We start from the raw sequence: 8273 nt of genomic DNA on the forward strand, positions 1-8273 counted from the left end.
CTTGAGGACAAGCAAAGTTCTAAGTTTGGGGTTGTGATAACGGTCTAAAAACCGTTATTTTCATACTTAAATTTGATAGTAAAACACACCCTTTATGGCTTAGAATGAGCTTTAAATCAAGTAAAACACTTAGTTGTGTCTTGTGAGAGTCAAAAGTTGGTTTTGCGATATGATGCTTGTTTTGCAGGGTTTTTAGATGAAATAAAGATGGAAGTGAAGTAAAGTGGACTTAGACCCATGAAAGAAGGAGAAAAATGATGAAAAGAAGGGTCAAGCAAGTCGCTGGCGCCAGAATGGTCCGCTGAGCGCTCAGAGCGATTAGAGGGAAACCGCTCAGCGGCAAAACTGACCGCTAAGCGGTCAAAGCAGCACAAGGCAAACCGCTGAGCGGTAAAATTAGGCGCCTGAGCGGTTGTCTGTTTTTTTAGCTAGATTCTGTAAATCTTTCTGTAATCTATCTGTTATCTTTTTAGGCTTATATATAGCCCAGTGCGAATTAGAAAGGGATTCTTTTGGCAGAGAGAAACGTCCAGATCTATTCCACACCTTGGAGGAGGTTCCTCTATTCTACCAACAAAGAAAGGCTCTCAACAAGTTCTAATTAATTTATTTAAGTTACCTAAACTAGTCTGTTGTACTCTAGACCTCAAATGCCTCATTTTTATATTTTACTTCCTCTCACAGTAGCCTAAAACAATATTTGTGTACCTACTTACTACCCATATCAATGCCATTACAGAATCCTTACTCCAACCTTTTTCAACAAGATCAATTTCAGCCACCAAACTCATCCCAATCAAATAATAATCAGCACACACCATTTCCAGAGATTAAACTCATTCAAAACAGATTAAATTCATCACATCACAACATGCACAATTTCACANTTTCAGTTATAACACCCAATACAATAAAAGTCATAAAACAGTTTCATAAGAGCACACCAGTTTAACATTCATATGCATATATTTTTGTAAAATAAATTCATACAAAAATAATTCGCTCCCCTTACTTGGAAAGCTTAACAGTAACTTGTGAAGAATGCCCTAGGATCGTACCCACCCCGCGTTGAACTTACAGAACCTACAAATCACCAAATTGGTGATGGAACACGACTCTTAGAGCTAGAATAAACTTAGAATGGAAGGTAGAACATGCAGAGAACATGCAACCAGTAAAGTTGCATGCCCTAGGTCAAAAACAGTGGAGAGAAAAGGGGAAAAATGACTTACCAGTCGAAATGGAGAAATGTTCGGTTTAAATAGAAGCTCTCTACTCCAGGAATGATTTGGCAACACCAAATAAAAAATTTAACGGTTCAAGGTTATGGAAATGTAAAGAGAAGGCAGAGGATTTAGGGCACAAAATTTTTAGAGAGAGAAGGGAAAACTTAGCAAATGAATTCAGACTTCTGAGAAGTCTCCCCTAAGCCCAGGTTGTCATTAATCTGATGGGCCTGACTGCCCCAAATTATAAGGCCTAATGACTTTTCTTTTAAAATAAAAAAATAAAATTATAAGGCCCTTACATTCTCCCACACATAAAAAATTTTCGTCCTCGAAAATTAAACTTACTAGAGAGAAGGAACAACCTACTCTCATCACATCCTCTAGTACAATCACCTAGTTTGACTACGATACTACCCCCCAACGACCTTACTAACCTGAAAAACCATGCCTTTGTGTTAAAATGCTCTAGTGTTCAATAGTGTAGATTGGTTTAGTCATTACTCTTAAGACAAATATGAACTCCTAAGCTCCGACTAGTGAGAAACTTTCTTTCGTACAGCCAACCCCATTATGTGTGCCACACTGATAACCACTCATCCACCTTCCACTACTTCTGGTAAATCTCTTCTAAGACTTCCACTAATCTTGACTTCAAACTAACCCTTAGCCATCACCCTTATCCCTGAAATCAAAATCCTGAAGCTTAAACGCTAAATCTTACACCATACACCTTAAACTCTACACGTTAAACACTTTAAATCATATACACCATACTTAGCAATATTTGTTGGAGTGGAATTGAACTATGGTGAGAATGGTATTCCTATTGTTCCGGTAGAAGTAACCTTTCAAATAACGAATCGCTTAGGAGAGATATTTGGTTGTTCATTGCAAAGACAAGAACAATGATTTTGGGCTGCATCAAGTCAATGTTGGTGAAAAATACAGTTTTAAGTTCTATCCTTAGGTTATTTTTCCTACGACATTGTACTTTTGTCATTTTGTTTTTGGAAGGAGATCATAATTTTACATATATGTCCAAAAATGCGATGGATACTGCAGTAGTAATACTTGTATTTGGGAGATATTTGCCACTGGACCATGTCGCACAAATAAAGATCCTCCACAGTGTTATAGATGGAATCCACCCTCTTCAGTGCAACAAAGTAACAACACTTTACTTGTATGACCTTTTATGGAGAAGATTCAACAATAATCCTTTACTCCACTCTAGGTAATTTGTTTTTTCTCATGAATAAACAAATAATATACTTTTACACATGTCATTACTCTTTTCCATCTCATGTCCATCCAATTTTAATTGCTTTTGACAAGTGGTTGAGTAGTTGAATCACTGACTTAAAAACTCAAACACTTCTCATAAATTGGTTTTGTAATAAATTTTATTGTTTATTGAGTTTATTTTCTATTTGTTTTCTTCCAATGACACTTGATATATATATATATATATATATATATATATATATATATATATATATATATATATATATATATATATATATATATATATGTTGAAGGGAAAAAATATTAAAAGTTTTATATAGACTAAATATTAAATTAATTTACAATATATGTATACAACTGAAAATCTAATCATTCAAACTCTACCAATGATCTATTCGTAATGTTCAATGACTATAAATCCGGCGTATTTTAGTGTATGAATATGTAGGATAGCAAATCTCTTTTTAGTACATGATAGTTGTGGTTTTATAGTTGATTTGCATTTGACGGGTTGAAGACATTGGAAATCTCTGAAACTTGTGTAGCAGTTAATTTCAACCATAATAAATATTGTCTCCTTTTATTACAATAGAGAAAACTAAAAATAAAGGGTAACGATACTTTGACACTCAGAATGTGACAAATTTTTTACACCGCCACGTGTCACATTCTGTGTGGTCCAGGTTTATGAAAAAAAATAAACAATGACATGGATTAGTGGAGGGGTCGGAAGAGAGGGGAATGTGACATTCAGATTTCAAATTGCAATTTCGGAGATTGAGACAAAAACCTAGAGAGAGAAACTCTCCCTCCCAACGCGAAAAGCCCCGTTACATTTCCACCGTCGGTCGCCGCTCAATGGCCACCGGAGGACCACCTAGAGGCTCTGCCACCGATCATTTTTGCTCTTCGCGTCTCTTCTTGCAAGTCGCGGCTCTTCCCACAAGTCGTGGCTCTTCCCACCGTCAGTCACCCTTCAACGGCCACCGGAGGTCAGAAGTGTCTCTTCACTGAATATATGCATTTCGAAAGAAGTTGTTGATTGACAGATACCCTCTTCGTGTAGAACGTTAGCCTAAACTACCCAGTTATATTGTCTTCGCTACGATTTTCGTCTCTGCACTATGACTTTAAAAATAAACGTTTTCTTGAGGATGAACTTGGATATAAATGTCTTATTAAATGATAATTAATTAATTTTATTCAATATAATTGGTCAATAATAAAGTGTCTAGTTCAAAAGAAGTTGTTGATTGAAAGATGCCATCTTCGTGCAGAAAGTTAGCCTAAACTACCCACTTATACTGCCTTTGCTACCACTTTCGTATCTACACCATGACTTTAAACATAAACGTTTTCTTGGGGATGGACTTTATACTGTCCTCCGGTGGCCGTTGAAGGGCGACTGAAGGTGGGAAGAGCCGCGACTTGTGGGAAGAGACGCGACTTGTGGGCAGAGACGCGAAAAGCACCGTTGAACGGCGACCGATGGTGGAAATGTGACAAGGCTTTTCTCGTTGGGAGGGAGAGTTTCTCTCTCTAGGGTTTCTTTCTCAATCTCTTAAATAGCAATTTAAAATCTGAATGTCTCTTTCCCCTTTCTTCAGACCCCTCCACTAATCCACGTCATTTTTTAATTTTTTTTTCATAAATGTGGACCACCCAGAATGTGACACGTGGTGGTGTAAAAAATTTGTCATATTTTGCGTGTCAAAGTATCATTACCCAAAACTAAAATAAGAAACATCCTTATATTTTAACAACACATTTTAACAACTTTCTAACAACAAGACACACACCTCACTGTTTCATTTTCAAACATTGTTAACTTTCACTCTCGATTCTTAACGTGTGCACAAACTAAGTTGACTTTCTATCAATTTACAAATAAAAATATACATCACTGATGAGTCAATATTTTATTGATTTCACTTAGTTTATTGTGCTAGAATTAATCAGGGACTTGTGCTTAATTGTCCGGTATTTTTCCGTTTTCACTAATAGTGCTTAATTTGACCGGAAATTCTAATTTTAATTAATTTGAATATTCTGAGCTAATTATTTGCATTATTATTTTCAGGGAAAATTTTGGAAACACAATTTGGGACATTTGGAGGACACAAAATAAATTGAAGACTCTCCATTTAGACATTTTAGATTTTAATTGTATTGTAATTTTAATTGTTAGAACTTTTTAGACAAACTCTTTGCATCTTGGGCCATTTTTTGGAAAAATGTAAAGGCCCAATTTTGTAGGACACATGGCCTAACTCTAGGGTGGACCCCACCCATCCTTAAATTAGGACACATGGCCCTAGGGATTTGGAGAGGAGCCATCATATACACCTCCTGAGTTTTTGGCAGCAGCGTTTATTTTTTTGGAGGGGAGAAAGTCGTGACTTCTAGATAGCTGGGACCATGTTGATGTTTGCTTTCTTTGATTATGGTTGAATGAAGAAGGAAGTTTTCAATTTTCTATTATTTTGTGCAAAGAGCTGTTACGTTTTTCCTGGTGCTTTTACATTTTTTTACAGCTGTCATTCTCCTTCTTGGTTTCTGAAAAACATTTCTTTTCCAAGAGCAATTTTTACGTTGATTGATTTTGGATGAGTGGAAAAAAGAATTTTACTTCTCTTTTGGATGAAAGCTCCATTCAGGTTGGTAGGACCTTGTTGAATGAAGGAGGGCTCTTTAATTTTATTTTGGTGATTTACTTGCTGCTTCAATTGATTTAGCACTTAGAAATGAAGTTTTATTATTTTAGCACATTCCAAACGTTGCTTTCATTTTGCTGCATTAGTTTTATTAAGTTGAGGAAGTGGTGTGCTGCTCGGTACAATGTTTGGCACGCAGCTACTTTCGTTCAACATTGGAGATTTTATTTTTATTGGAATGTGCATTCGGCTGATTAGGTCCAACCCGAGGGAAGCAATTTACTCACTTGGTTTTATTTTACTGTCAGTTGTTTTCTCTTAATGCTTGTCCCNTGATGAATGTTTTGCTTTACCAATTTATTTTGATGCTTCAATTGCTTTGCTTAGAATCCTTGNAATTGGTTTAGCATTTTCACTCTCTGGACTCGATTTTAAAAAAATAACTGCAACCATACCAGAGGTCCAAATGCTGCGTTTTATATGTCACATGAAAGATAATTGAGTCTACTTTCCAGGAAAAAAATGTCATCTCATTTAGAGCTCTGTAGAAAAAGTTATGGGTAAAACATTGAGCAAAGGTCAGAGCTGTCCAGTTCCAGCGTGAATTTTCGTATTTACTGTAGCAGGTTCGTTTTTACTATTTTAATTTCATTTTCATGCATGGTGAAATGTGCTGTTGCATTTAATTTCATTTTAATTGAATTTAATTACGTTTTTACATCTGCGTTTTAATTTAATTTAATTTTAAATTTTTCGCATTCACCACGCAAACCTTTCACAAACCCCCCACCCCCCCCCACCTTCGTGTTTGACTTGATTCTGAACCGCAGTTGGTCCTTGGGAGACGACCTAGGGGTCATTCCCTAGCTATACTGTATTCTTTTATGCTCATTAAATTTTGCATGGGGTGCGACCTCCATCAATCACCTTAACCATACGTAACAAATTGTAAAAGACATGACATCCACTGAACATTTACACCATCATTGGTTGATTGAGAGAATAACTAAATTGATCTAATGTTTTAAAGATTCATAGTTTAACTTTACGAGCTCAAGAGAAGGAAAACATTGAGAGATTTTTAGCTGAAATTGAATAAGAAATATGAAAGTTTTGCAGTTTTGTACCTCCAAAAATTTTGCGCCAACTTCAATTTCAGAATCTTTAGAGGAGCAATTCCCACGGCCTATGGTGTATAGGTTTTGGCAAGTGAAAAGGTATGCACTAGAATTTTCCTCTTGTTCTCCATTTCCTTGTTCAGTTTCACAGGCTTTGCACAGATGTTAAACTGTTCAGTTTTTTCTGATAAGCAATCACAACCTTCACAAATTCCTGCATGATAATAACAATGCATCATTAGCGAAATCTATAATCAATGTATAGCATAGAATCAGAATTAGGCTTTCTCATACGCTCAGGGTGAAATTGCAATCCCATGATAATTTTCCCACCTTTTGGGTTATAAGCATCAGGGCCATAAAATCCTTTATTTAAACCATCAATAGCAAAGGCCAAAGGGACGAAACGTTGAGCTAACCTCTTAATCCCTTGATGGTGATAACTGTTAACCAAAATCTCCATTTCTTCTCCTTCTTTTCCTTCCTCGCGAAACCAATTCCACAAATGGGTGCTTTCTACGAGCTTGACAACATGCCTATGCCCATCATAATCATCGTAGTTTATATGCATCACTCTATCATTCTCTGCACACCCTTCTGGAAGTTCTTTCCCAATGTCCTGGTAAAGGGTACCCCTACATGCAACATTGAGAACCTAGGAGCCCCGACAGATACCCAGATAGGGAATGTTCCTCTCGAGACAGAGTTTGGTGAGGCTCAACTCGATGGAGTCTTTCTCTTTGTCAATGGAAGTATCACTAGAATGAAGCCTTCTGATTTCTTCCAACTCCTCTTGGGATAGAGCACAGCCATGATTGTCTTGCTGGTACCAACATGGCTAAATGTCTTTTCCTTCGCAGAGAAGAACGACATGGATTGGCTCGAAGTTGGTTAGCAAGGATTGGACCCCGGAAACGCGAGGCATGATCACAGGTACTACGCTATAGCTCACTGTGAGATCAAGATGGTATTCCCCTGAAGAATAGAAAATGATAACGATGACGATGAAAAAGATTATTCAAATGTTGGTAATCTTCTGAATAATGAAATGAATGTTAGTTAGTTAGTTACCGACGAAATCCACGAACTTGTTCTTGCGAAGCGTTCGTCTAGAAACGATGAGAACACGAGGGAGTATGCCAGAGAGATCCGAATACATAATGATCGATGTGGGGTTAATCACACGCTAAGTTATACTATTTAGAATAAAGCTCAAGTCAAAATGCAGTGCTATGTAGGACTCTCACCATGCTTCTATTTGTAGGGGTAAATTCAAATCTTTATAGATAAGTTACAAAATAGGGTAATGATATTTTGACACCCAAATTTGACAAATTTTTTACTCCATCAACGTGTCACATTTTAATTGGTCCAACTATAATAGATTTGAAAAAAAATAAAAAATGATGTAGAAATGGAGTTGAAGGGTTTCATTCACGCGGCTTTATTTTTGGTTTCAAAAATTTGAAATCTTAGATAAAGAGCTCACAAGACCGAAAGAGGGTCCTCTACCCAGAAACCTCCGTTGACCACAACCGGCATTCACTGATAAAGGAGTGTTCATCGGACCGTCGTCGTTCACTGGAGTTGTGTCTGACATCATTGGAGCCGAATGTTTTGACGTTTCGAAGCACCGTCGATCGTGAAAACCACCATCTACGCGCTCTACAGTTTCAATACTCACTCTCACAGCCACATATATCCAAACCTTCTAACTATTATGCCATGGTCGAGGAATTGTGTTGAAGAGGCCACCATTGTCAAACCCTTGTGTCGGTAGACCGTCGTTTTTTCTCATAAACCCTAACTCCAATTTCACTCTAACTTTCTTTCTTTCTTTCATGCTTTATCTTGGCTAACGAATTTAATCTTAGTCAAATTCTAGTTTTTGTGAACCAGAGTAATCTTGTTGTTGTGCCGAAGGACGCTTGCTTGGCAAAGCTCTTCTGTCGTGTTCCCTTGGAAATGCAAGAGGTCACCGTTGCCCATTACCGATCTTTCATTATTGCTGCTGACACCTTAATCGT

At 37.1% G+C, this 8273-nt stretch overlaps 1 pseudogene; it reads right to left on the reverse strand.

Moving 5' to 3' along the window:
- The window catches only part of LOC106759885, a 45943-nt pseudogene extending 38097 nt beyond the window's left edge, over positions 1 to 7846 (reverse strand).
- Between the last annotated feature and the right edge of the window lie 427 nt (positions 7847 to 8273).

The sequence above is a fragment of the Vigna radiata genome, chromosome 1 (genome assembly GCF_000741045.1).
Source record: "Vigna radiata var. radiata cultivar VC1973A chromosome 1, Vradiata_ver6, whole genome shotgun sequence".
NCBI lineage: Eukaryota > Viridiplantae > Streptophyta > Magnoliopsida > Fabales > Fabaceae > Vigna > Vigna radiata.